Raw genomic sequence first — 13,285 nt, forward strand, 5'->3', positions numbered from 1 at the left:
GTTTAATATTAATAAGCATGTTTCAAAATGTAATCCCTTAATAAAGAATCAAAACATCAAATGAAAAGAAATTTGCCTTTTTGTATTTCCCTCCAGCAAATTATTTTTCTTTACAGACCTGAGAAGGGTGAAACCCTGAAAAGGATACTAAAGGCAGGCATTTTGGCAAAGTGCTTAGTGATGTGTGCTGTGCTTAGTTGCTCAGTCGTCTCTGACACTTTGCCACCCCATGGATTGTAGTTTGCCAGGCTCCTCTGTCCATGGGATTCTCCAGGCAAGAATACAGGAGTGGGTTGCCATTCCCTTCTCCAGAGGATCTGCCTGACCCAGGGATCAAACCAGGGTCTCCTGCATTGCAGGCAGATTCTCTACTGTATGAGTTACAAGGAAGTCCCCTTCAGGGAAGGCTATGTACTATATATCTATATCTATATCTATATCTATATCTATATCTATATGTAGGGCCATGGACAAAGGATTAAGGGTGGAGACATAGAAAAAACCACGTATTAATAAAACCCTGGGTAGAACTGGGGTGTGGTTTTGGGGAAGTCAAGGCTATGGTTTTTCCTGTGGTCATGTATGGATGTGAGAGTTGGACTGTGAAGAAGGCTGAGTGCTGAAGAATTGATGCTTTTGGACTGTGGTGTTGGATAAGACTCTTGAGAGTCCCTTGGACTGCAAGGAGATCCAACCAGTCCATTCTGAAGGAGATCAGCCCTGGGATTTCTTTGGAAGGAATGATGCTAAAGCTGAAACTCCAGTACTTTGGCCACCTCATGCGGAGAGTTGACTCATTGGAAAAGACTCTGATGCTGGGAGGGATTGGGGGCAGGAGGAGAAGGGGACGACAGAGGATGAGATGGCTGGATGGCATCACTGACTTGATGGACGTGAGTCTGAGTGAACTCCGGGAGTTGGTGATGGACAGGGAGGCCTGGCATGCTGCGATTCATGGGGTCGCAAAGAGTCAAACACGACTGAGCGACTGATCTGATCTGCTCCTGGAACAGGCTGAGGGGCAGCCGAACACTGCCCAGGCCTCAGCCAGTTTACTGGGCAGCCCGTGTGCCCCCTGGCCCACAGATGCCCCCTCATTGCCTCTGGATCCAGTTCACTCCCCCTGAGGTGAGGGCTGCCCATGCTGGGCAGAGTGGGAAGTGGGGTGGGGGGTACAGAGCCAGCTTAGACCAGCAGGATGTCTGGACGGGGCAGGGCGGCCATCAAAGAGGGGCCGGAGGAACAGGGTCTGGGGTTCTGACGGTGTGCCAGAGCTGCACCACAGGCATGGCCGCCCACACCAGGGGCTGGTCCAGCACGCCTCCCTCCAGCTCTGCCACCCTCTGGGACAAAGGTGCCAGAGTTGGGGAGAGGGGTGCATACTTACAACGTGGAACCAAGTTAAGACCAACAGTCAGGGCTTCTGCTTAAGTGCCTCGGGACACGCCTGGTCCAGTGGGGTGTGGACAGCCACAGAGCACAAGAAAAGCCTCTGCTCACACTTGGCTCTGGATCTAGCCTCCCTCTCAACTTCCCACCATGCTGCCAGCTGCCAGTACACCCTGGGGAAGCCATGACCTTGGCCCACTCTGCTCCAACTCTGTCCCAAAGCCTCTAAGCACACAGACTGCACAGGGACATGTCCAAACAAGGACACCCCTGCAAGACTGGTACAGGTAACTTCTTTCATACAGTTGGAGGAAGTTAAGCAAATTGAGAAGACAGAGAAATTTGTTTCAAGTTAAAGAACAAGAAAAAAAAAAAAAAAAAAAGCCCTGCAAAAATAGCTAATAAGACAGATAACTCACCAAAATAATTTACCATATTTCAAAGAATTAGTAATAAGAATTCTAACTTCACAAGGGAAAAGAATAGATGAACACAATGAGAGTATTAAGAAGTATGCTGCTGCTAAGTCGCTTCAGTCATGTCCGACTCTGTGCGACCGCATGGACTGCAGCCTACCAGGCTTCTCCGTCCATGGGATTCTCCAGGCAAGAACACTGGAGTGGGTTGCCATTTCCTTCTCCAATGCATGAAAGTGAAAAGTCAAAGGGAAGTCGCTCAGTCGTGTCCAACTCTTAGCGACCCCATGGACTGCAGCTTACCAGGCTCCTCTGTCTACGGGATTTTCCAGGCAAGAGGACTGGAGTGGGGTGCCATTGCCTTCTCCCATTAAGAAGTATAACTAGAAAATATTAAAAACAATAACCAGTCAGAACTGAAGAATATGATAACTCAGAGAGAAAAACAAACTAGGAGGAAATAACAGCAGGCTAGGTGATACAGTGGAGAAGGCGCTGGCACCCCACTCCAGTACTTTTGCCTGGAAAATCCCATGGATGGAGGAGCCTGGTGGGCTGCAGTCCATGGGGTTGTGAAGAGTTGGACGTGACTGAGCGACTTCACTTTGACTTTTCACTTTCATGCATTGGAGAAGGAAATGGCAACCCACTCCAGTGTTCTTGCCTGGAGAATCCCAGGGACGGGGGAGCCCGGTGGCTGCCGTCTATGGGGTCACACAGAATCGGACATGACTGAAGTGACTTAGCAGCAGCAGCAGCAGGTGATACAGAATTCAGAAGTAATCTAAAAGATACCATTATTGAAATCATGCAATAAAAACAGCAAAAAGAAAAGCAAATTTTAAAGAAGATAATAGTATAATGGGAGGGAGGCTCCAACGGGAGGGGACCTCTGTATACGTGTGGCTGATTAATTTTGTTGTACAGCAGAAACTAACACAGCATTGTAAAGCAATTATCCTCCAATTAAAAAACTGAGAATAGTTTAAAGGACCACTGGGACAACATCAGGTATACTAACATCCATATTCTAGGAGTCCCAGAAGGAAGAGAGAGAGAAAGGGGCAGAAAAGACATTTGATGAAATTCTGACCCCAAATAACCAGAACCCAAAGAAGGGAAAATTATCCAGGTGCAGGAAGCACAGTCTCAAACAACATAAAACCAAAGCTGCCCACACCAAGATGTATCACAGTCACAATGGCAAATGTTACAAAGAGAGAATTCTCAAGGCAGCAAGAGAAAAACAACATGTCACAGACAAGGAAAACCACATCAGATTATTGGTTGATTTTCCTGCAGAAACTATGTAGGCAGAAGACTATGCCGTGATCTTTCTGAAATACCAAAAGGAAAAAAATGCAAGATAACCTACAAGATTATCATTCAGAATTGAAGGAGACCTAAAAAAAACTTCTCAGACAAGCAAAAACTAAAAGAATTCATCAATAATAAAATAGTCAGAAAAAAAATGTTAAAGGATCTTCTCTAAGTGGAAAAAAAGATGCCACCAAGAAGTAAGAGTTTATAGGAAAGGAAGAATATGACATCAAGAACACAATATGTGTGAGAGGAGAGTAAAAAAAGCAGATCCTTTAAAATGTGTTTGAACTTAAATGGTTATCAAATTAAAATGAGGAAATACAGCTTGAATTTAACACATATGGACCCCACAGGAATCACCAGTCAAAAATCTACAATCAATACGCAAAAATGAGAGAGAAAGGAACGCAAGTATACAACTAAAGAAAATCTTTAAACCACAAGTTGCTGTTGTTCAGTTACTCAGTCATGTCTGACTCTGTGACATGATGGACTGAAGCGTGCCAGGCTTCCTTGACCTTCACCCTCTCCTGGAGTTTGCTCAAACTCAAGTCCATTGAATCGGTGATGTCACCCAACTGTCTCATCCTCTGTCGGTCCTTTCTCCTCCTGCCTTCAATCTTTCCCAGCACCGGGGTCTTTTCCAATGAGTTGGCTCTTCACGTCAAGTGGTCAAAGTATTGGAGCTTCAGCTTCAGCATCAGTCCTTCCAAAGAATATTCAGGGTTGATTTCCTTTAGGATTGACTGGTTTGATCTCCTTGCAGTCCAAGGGACTCTCAAGAGCCTTCTCCAGCACCACAGTTGGAAAACATCAATTCTTCAGTGCTCAGCCTTCTTTGTGGTCCAACTCTCACATCTGTACTTGACTACTGGAAAAACCAAAGCTTTGACTATACGGATGGACCTTTGCTGACAAAGTGATGTCTCTGCTTTTTAATCCACTGTCTAGTTTTGTTATAGCTTTTCTTCCAAGGAGCAAGCGTCTTTTGATTTTGTGGCTAGAGTCATTGTCCACAGTGATTTTGGAGCCCAAGAAAAATCCAAGTGATTTTTGTCATTATTTTCATTTTTCCCCATCTATTTGCCATGAACTGATGGGACCGGATGCCATAAACTGTTTTTGAATGTTGAGTTTTAAGCCATATTTTTCATTCTCCTCTTTTACCTTCATCAAGAGGCCAGGCAAAGAAGAATAAAAGAACAGCACAAAACTAGGGGAAAGAAAACAGAAAACAAGTAACAAAATGGCAATTAGTACAATCCTATCAATAATCACTTTAAAAGCCAGCGGAATAAACTATCTGGTCAAAAGATGGATTGGCTGATTGATTTAATAATAATAAAACACAAATCCATCTATATGCTGCTTACAAGAGACTCACTGCAGAGCTGTGTCTTTAGACACAGAGACTGTCAGCAAAGGGATGAAAAAGACATTTCATGAAAATGAAAATGATGAGACAGTGGGGGATGGCAATACTCATATCAGACAAAATAAACTCTAAAATACAGTCTATAGCAAAGGACAGAGAAGAGCAGTACAGAGTGTTGAAGGGGTCAATGCAGAAAGAGAATATAACGTTGGTTAACATATATGCACCAGGATGTTGAGGAGTATAATTGATGCTATTGCTCCATCAGCATGGCATTTCGCCTTGAGTATGTCTGTGATTAAGATCATTTTTATTTTTACCTCTACTCTTTCGCAGATCTCAGCCATGGGCAGTTTTCCATGCTTTGGAAAGGGACAGCAGTTATTGTTTTAATTAATTTCTGAAAACCAGGAGATCACAGACTCTTTTTTTTACCTTATTTTCTGCGGGACATACAGTTTCTGTGGCAAATAAATGCTGAGGTACAGAAAATGCCATACCTTTTTATTGTTACATACATGTGACAGTAAATCTGGGGTTTGCTGGATGGTGAGTAATGAATGAATTGTCTTCCATTGATCCACCAGGCCTGTTGTGTACATTAGACATGTCATGTATCCACAAAGTCAGGGTTCTTCCTTGTTCAAAAAGAGTTTTTGAACAAATAATAAGATAAATTATTTGAATTTCTGTATATTAGAACAATAGTCCTTGATATCTGTTTCTACTGTGAATGCCAAAATTCACATGAAACCTTCCAGATACTGTCTAAGAGAGACTCTTTTTGGTCTGGAGAATAAGCAAAGGGTCTTCTGATGTGGAGGTCTTTTCTCCCAGCATGGTCCTAAGCTGTCCTCCATTCACATGCTTGTATATGCCATTATGTTAAAACTTTTGCACTTGTTTCTCTTTTATATCAACAATTGGATGCTGAGACCTCAAAGCAGTAACCCTCTTTTTCCTCTGGAGCTGAGCTGACCACAATTCAGGCAGCTGGACTTGAATGCACAAGGGACTTGAAACAATGGGTGTCTCTGTGGAGCTAGTCCCTGATGATGGGGATACTCCCAAGTCTTGGTTCTGTATCTAGAATAGAGTATGTTCTTCAGCTACCATTTCCTTGAAAGATCATGTTTGAAATGAAAAACTGTGCTTCCTTCCCACTCATCTGAATTTGTGGGTGCAAATCATGAACACTATAGTGAGAAGACTTTTCTAGTTACCGGATCAAGAACAATAGATGTACTTGCTTCAGGACATGAAGACTGTGTTTTTATTGAAGATGGATTGGATGAACACCCAGCAGATATTGAAATGCACGTTACCTAAAAAGAGCTCCTTGAATGCTTGTTTGAGAATGTGAGCATTTCTTATACATTATTATCAACTGCTTCTATAAAAAGATGATGTTTATTGATATAGCACTTTATTCCTATTGTGATCTGATCACACTTGTCCTCTGATTGTTATTGGCCTTCAAGTTCCCTCAAACTCTGAGATCCAGTAGGTGTAAGAATACAAAGATGAAGAAGAACAGGTGGTGGTTCTGAGACATGGAGGGGAGGGAACAGAAGCAGGAACCGGGGAACATGACCAAAGCACCAGGGCCACCGTTATCTGGAGCTTACCATCATCCTGTCCCCACAGTTACTATGGTTTGGGATATATTGTGTAGAAAACTGAAGTCAAAGAGAAGCAGAAGTTGGTATTGGAGGGTGTGGAGAGAATACACGAGAGTGCTTGGTACAATATTTGTGAAAGAATGTGTTTCCTTTCCTGTGTGTTGGCTGCTCACCCAGAGACTGCAACAGTTTCTACCATATCCATGTCTGAGTGAGTGAGTGAAGTCACTCAGTCGTGTTCGACTCTTTGCCACCCCATGGACTGCAGCATACCAGGCTCCTCCATCCATGGGATTTTCCAGGCAACAGTACTGGAGTGAGGTGCCATTTCCTTCTCCAGAGGATCTTCCCCACCCAGGGATCTAACCCGGAACTCCCACATTGCAGGCAGACGCTTTACCGTCTGAGCCACTAGGGAAGCCTCGTGTGCTGGTTGGGAAACACTAGGACTAGTTCAGGAGAAGGCAATGGCACCCCACTCCAGTACTCTTGCCTGGAAAATCCCATAGACTGAGGAGCCTGGTAGGCTGCAGTCCATGGGGTCGCTAAGAGTCGGACACGACTGAGCGACTTCACTTTCACTTTTCACTTTCATGCATTGGAGAAGGAAATGGCAACCCACTCCAGTGTGCTTACCTGGAGAATCCCAGGGACAGCAAAGCCTGGTGGGCTGTCGTCTATGGGGTCGCAAAGTCTGACACGACTGAAGCGACGCAGCAGCAGCAGCAGCAGGAGGACTAGTTCAAGGTGTAAATCCAAATGCTCTTAGAAAATGATTTGAATTCAGTAGGGAAGAGAAATGGCAGTAGCCAAGACAAACTCAGAAAGAGTGAGGAAATAAAAACACTTTACATTTTGCATCACTAGGAAGGGATAATCAAAAGTTTAATTATGGACATATTAAGGAATAAAAAGTAAAGATCACCAAGAGACCTTGGTGAATCAAGCAATTTGAAAATAAGATTTTTAGGGTGTTTCCAGGAAGTTCCATGCTATTCAATTTTATTGGAAATGCAATTTGCAAAGTTTTTTTCCCCTTTCTGTGGATTGTCTTTTTAGTCTCTTGATAATTTCTTTGATACAAAAACATTCTGAATTTTGACAAAATTTATTTATCTACTCTTGCCTGTGCTTATTATGAAACATCAAATCTAATATCCTGAAGCCTTCCCTCTAGTTTTTCTCCCAGGAGTTTCATATTTGTGTCTTGTATGCTTAGGTCTTTGATGCATTTTGGTGTGTGTGTGTGTGTGTGGTTTTGTGTGTGATATAAGTTAATGGGTAACTTCTTTATTTTGAATATAGATGTGAAGTTTATTCAGCATTGTTTGTTAAAAAGACTGAATTTCCCTTGTAAACGGTCTTTGCAACCTTGTCGATTATCATATATTATGTTTGTGTTTATTTCTGTATGAGTTCTATTTCATTAGTCTTTATATCTGTCTTTATGCCATTACCCACAGTTTTGATTATAGTAGCTTTGTAGTTAATTATGAAAGCTCAAATTGTGAGAAACCAAATTCTGTTCTCTGTTTTTTCTTTACTTTCTACTTTCCAAGATTTATTTCTTCGTTTTCAAATTGTTTTGTCCATTCAGGGTCCTTTGTAATTCCAGATGCATTTTAGGGTTAGTTTTTCTACTTCCCCTTCCTCCAAATAATGTTGGCATATATAAAGTTCAACTGAAGGTGTAGATCACTTTGATTAGTTTTTTCATCTTAATATTAAGTCTTTCATTCATGAAACATGGTTGCGTTCCATGTATTTTTGTCTTTACTTCCTTCAAACAAATTTTATATTACTAATCATTCTTTTTTTTTTTTTTGCCTTTTTGGTTATTTCCAAATGCATTATTTTTTCATGTTTTTTTCCCAGTGGAATTGCTTTAAAGTTTTTCTTTTCAGATTGTTCATTATTAGTGTATAGAAATGTAACTGACTTTTCTGTTTTGAAATTGCATCCTACACCTCTGCTAAAATTATTTATTAGCTGTAACAGTTTTTTGTTTTATCTTTATGGTTATTACATACATGATCATGTCATCTCAGAACAGAGATAATTTTACTACTTTTAAATGCATATTATTTTTTTTATTACTGTAGCTGAAACTGATGATTGTTTGTTTACCATGAGTGATGAAAATTGGTAAAATTTTATATTATTGATCTTAACCAAAAATGCTTTCAGTCTTTTATCACTGAGTCTGATGTTGTGGTTTTTCATGTATAGGCTTCATTATGTTGAGAAAGCTTCTTTCTCTTTCTGGTTTATTGAATTTTTTTTATCATAAAAGGATATTGAGTTGTGTCACAGTCTTTTTTCCACATCACTTGTTATTATCATGTGATTTTCCCCCTTCTTTTTGTTAATATGGTGTATTGCCTTTACTAAAATAAATATGTACACAGTTGCTGCCCAGGGAAGAGTCTCATTTGGTCATGGTGTATAATTTTTAGTATGCTCCTGAATTCAATTTTCGAGTATTTTATTGAGAATTTTTGTAGCGATCATCATGTGAAACATCTGTCTGTAGATGATTTTTCTGTAGTATCTTTGTCTGGGATTGGTCTCTGGCTAATGCTGGCCTGATAGAATGTGTTGGAAAGTATTCCTTCCTCTTCAATATTTTTTGGAGAATTTAAGAATGATTGCTGTTAATTCTGCTATAAATGCTCAGCAGAATTTACTAGTATGGTCATCTGGCCCTGGGCTTCTCTTTCTTGAGAGTCTCCTAATTATTGATTCAATCTGCTTGGTAGGAATAAGTCTACTCAGGCTTTCTGTTCCTTCAGGATTTTGTCTTCATAGACTGTGTGTCTCTAGAAAATTTCCATTTCAACTACATTATTCAGTGTGTTGGCATACAGTTGTTCACAGCATCTCTTTCTATTTCCTCATTGGTCTTCTGTCTAGTTGTTTTATCGATTATTGAAAGTAGATATTGATGTCTCCAACTAGTGCTATAGTGCTGCCTATTTTTCCCTTCAATTCTATCTATCTTGGCTTCATATATTTTGGAACTCTGATGTTTGGCCCATCTATGTTTGTAATTTCTCTATATTCTTTTGGATTGACCATTTATCAGTATAGAATATCCTTCTTTGTCTTGTCTTCCCTGGTGGCTCAGAGGTTAAAGTGTCTGCCTCCAATGCAGGAGACCTGGGTTTGATCCCTGGGTGGGGAATATCCCCTGGAGAAGGAAATGGTAACCCACTCCAGTATTCTTGCGTGGAGAATTCCATGGATGGAGAAGCCTGGTAGGCTACAGTCCATGGGGTCACAAAGAGTCAGATACGACTGAGTGACTTCACTTCACTTTCTTTGTCTTGTCACAAATTTTATTTTAAAACCTTTAAATTTTGTCTGTTATATACAGAATAATTATACAAAGAAAGATCTTCATGGTCCAGATAACCATAATGGTATGATCCCTCACCTAGAACCAGACAACCTGGAATGTGAAGTCAAGTAGGCCTTTTAGGAAGCATCAGTGTGAACAAAGCTAGTGGAGGTGATGGAATTCCACTTGAGCTATTTCAAATCCTAAAAGATAATGTTGTTAAAGTGCTTCACTCAATACGCCAGCAAATTTGGAAAACTCAGCAGTGGCCACAGGACTGGAAAAGGTCAGTTTTCATTCCAATCCCAAAGAAGGGCAATGCCAAAGAATGTTCAAACTACCACACAAGTGCACTCATCTCACATGCTAGCAAAGTAACATTCAAAATTCTCCAAACCAAGCTTGAACAGTATGTGAAACGTGAACTTCCAGATCTTCAAGCTGGATTTAGAAAAGGCAGAGGAACCAGAGATCAAATTGCCAACATCCAATTTGCTCATCAAAAAAGCAGGAGAATTCCAGAAAAACATCTACTTCTGCTTTATTGATAACACCAAAGCCTTTGACCATGAAGATAACAACAAACTGTGGAAAATTCTTCAAGAGATAGGTATACAAGACCACCTTACCTGCCACCTGAAGAATCTGTATACAGGTCAAGAAACAACAGTTAAAACCAGACATGGAACAATGGACTAGTTCCAAATTGGGAAAGGAATATGTCAACGCTGTATATTGTCACCTTGCTTATTTGACTTATATGCAGAGTATATCATGCAAAATGCCAGGCTGGATGAAACACAAGCTGGAAACAAGACTGCTAGGAGAAATATCAATAATCTCAGATACACAGATGACACCACCCTTATGGCAGAAAGTGAAGAAGACCTAAAGAGCCTCTTGATGAAAGTAAAAGAGGAGAGTGAAAAAGCTGGCTTAAAACTCAACATTCAAAAAGCTAAGATGATGGCATCCGGTCCCATCACTTCATGGCAAATAGATGGGGAGAGAATGGAAACAGTGAGAGACTTTATTTTCTCGGGCTCGCAAATCACTGCAGATGGTGACTGCAGCCATGAAATTAAGACACTTGTTCCTTGGAAGAAAAGCTATGGCCAACCTAAGTAGCATATTAAAAAGCAGAAACATTACTTTGCCAACAAAGGTCCGTCTAATTAAAGCTCTGATTTTTCCAGTAATCATGTATAGATGTGAGAGTTGTAATATAAAGAAAGGTGAGGGCCAAAGAATTGATGCTTTTAAGCTGTGATGTTGGAGAAGACTCTTGAGAGTCCCTTGGACTGCAAGGAGATCCAACCAGGCCATCCTAAACAGTCCTGAATATTCATTGGAAGGACTGATGCTGAAGCTGAAGCTCCAATCCTTGGGCCACCTGATTCAAAGAACTGACTCTTTGGAAAAGACCCTGATGCTGGGAAAGATTGAAGGCAGGAGGAGAAGGGGACTACAGAAGAAGAAAGCATCATTGGATGGCATCATCGACTCAATGGACTTGAGTTTGAGAAAGCTCTGGGAGTTGGTGGTGGACAGGGAAGCCTGGCGTGCTGCAGTTCATGGGGTTGCAAAGAGTCAGACATGACTGAGCAACTGAACTAAATTGAGTGTGGTCACACTAGCTCTCTTTCAGTTACTGTTTACATAGAATGTCTTTTGTCACTTTTTCCTTTCAAAGATTTGTGTCCTTAGATTTACAGTGAATCGCTTATAATGACAGAAATTTGATATATTTTTAAAAAATCTACTCTGACAATATATACTATTTGAACGTGGAGTTTATTTTATTTACATTAAAAGTAATAACTGATAGGAAAATACTTTTGTCTTTTCATATTTTTGGTGTGACTTAGTTCCTTATTTCCTCCATTACCACTTTCCTTAATGTTCAGATGATTTTTCATAGTGACATCTTTGGTTCTCATCTCTTTTATATTTATGTTCCATATACTCTATTTTATTTTCTTTGTTGTTACCATAGGAATTATATATAACATTGTTAAGTTATAATAATATATTTTGAAAAGAATAGAGAAATACAGTGAGAACTTCAACAAAGAGCTATAAAATATAAAAAAGACTCAATGAGAGCTGAATAACACAATAAATGAAATTAAAAGTACATTAGAAGGAGTTAACAACAGGTTAGCCAATACAGAATAATGCATAAGCAACCTAGAAGACACAATAATGGAAATCACTCAATCAGAACAGTAAAAAGAAAAATCAATTTTTCACAAGCAGGGTCTCCTGGGACAACATCAAATGTAGTAACATTCACAGAATAGTAGTCCTAGGAGAAGAGTGAGAGAAAGGCACAGAAAAATGCATTTGATGAAATTATGACAGAGAATTTCCCAAACCTAAAGAAAGGAGAATACATCCAGGTGCCAGAAGTACAGAGAGTCCCAAACAAATTAAACCAAGGAGACCCAAGACTTAAAACTGTCAAATATTAAAGAGAAAATTTCAAAGGGAGCAAGAGAAAAACAGTCTCATATAAGAGAATCCCCACAAGGCTCTCAATTGATTTGCAGCTGAAATATTATAGGCCAGAATGGAGTTACATAATATATTTAAAATACTGAAAGGATAAAAATATCTACAACCAAGGACCTTCTACCCAGTAATATTGTCATGCAGAACTGAAGAAGAGATAAAGAGTTTCCTAGAGAAGCACAGCTGAGATCCTCACTAAACTGACCCTACAGTAAATGATGTCAGTCTCTCAGTCATGTCTGATTCTTTGCAACCCACCCCATGGACTGTAGCCCACCAGGCTCCTCTGTCCATGGGATTTCCCAGTCAAGAATACTGGAGTGGGTTGCCATTCGCTTTTCCAGGGGATTTTCCCAACTCAGGTATCAAACCTAGGCCTCCTTCATTGCAGGCAGATTCTTTACCATCTGAGCCACCACGGAAGCCTGTTTTTTTCTTTGAAAATAAAAGGCTATTTCCTTATAGAAATAAGGAAATACAGAAAGGGGAAAAAAAAACCCATAGCAAAAGCAAATATATGGCAAAAGAAGTGCATGCACCACTTAAATAAACTAATAAAAAGGATAGAAGACTATAGTTAACAGTTAAGGGATAGACTTGAAGATATAAAACATGACATCCAAAACACAAAACACTTGGAAGTGATGTAGATCTTTTGGTGCGTGTGTGTTAGTCACTCAGTCGTGGCCGACTCTGCGACCCCATGGACTGCAGCCCACCAGGCTTCTAGGTCCATGAGATTTTCCAGACAAGGATACTGGAGTGGGTTGCCATTTCCTTCTCCAGGGGATCTTCCTGACCCAGGGATCAAACCCGGATCTCCTGCACTGCAGGCAGATTCTTTATCAACTGAGCTACAAGGGAAACCCAGATCTTTCAGGGTATGCATGAACTTAAATGACATCTGTTTTAAATAGATAGATACAGTTATAAAGGACAGTGTTTTCAACTATCAGTGGTGGAATAGCTAGATATCCACATGCAAAAAGAAGTTGGGAGTTGACCTTATAGAAAAAAACAACTCCAAATGCTTCTGAGATCTAAACACACAAAATATAAATATGAAACTTGCAGAAGAAAACCTCTGGAAAAAGTTTCTCACTGTTGGATATGGTCACAATTTGGGGGATTTAACACCAAAAGTACAGGCAATAAAAGAAAAAAATTATCATTAGTCTTTATCCAAATTCAAAACTATTTCTCACTGAAACAAATTACCAGAGGGGGGAAAGACAAACCACAGGATGGAAAAAAATAATCTTTCAAATCATATTTGTGATAAAGCTGAATAGAATAACATTTTCTG

The 13,285-nt window shown here is 40.2% G+C and overlaps 1 protein-coding gene across 2 annotated transcripts in view; it reads left to right on the forward strand.

Moving 5' to 3' along the window:
• LOC133259260 (dihydrodiol dehydrogenase 3-like) overlaps positions 1-13,285 on the forward strand; it is a 168,399-nt gene that overhangs the window by 66,435 nt on the left and 88,679 nt on the right. The window lies entirely within an intron of this gene.

This window comes from Bos javanicus, chromosome 13, assembly GCF_032452875.1.
Source record: "Bos javanicus breed banteng chromosome 13, ARS-OSU_banteng_1.0, whole genome shotgun sequence".
NCBI lineage: Eukaryota > Metazoa > Chordata > Mammalia > Artiodactyla > Bovidae > Bos > Bos javanicus.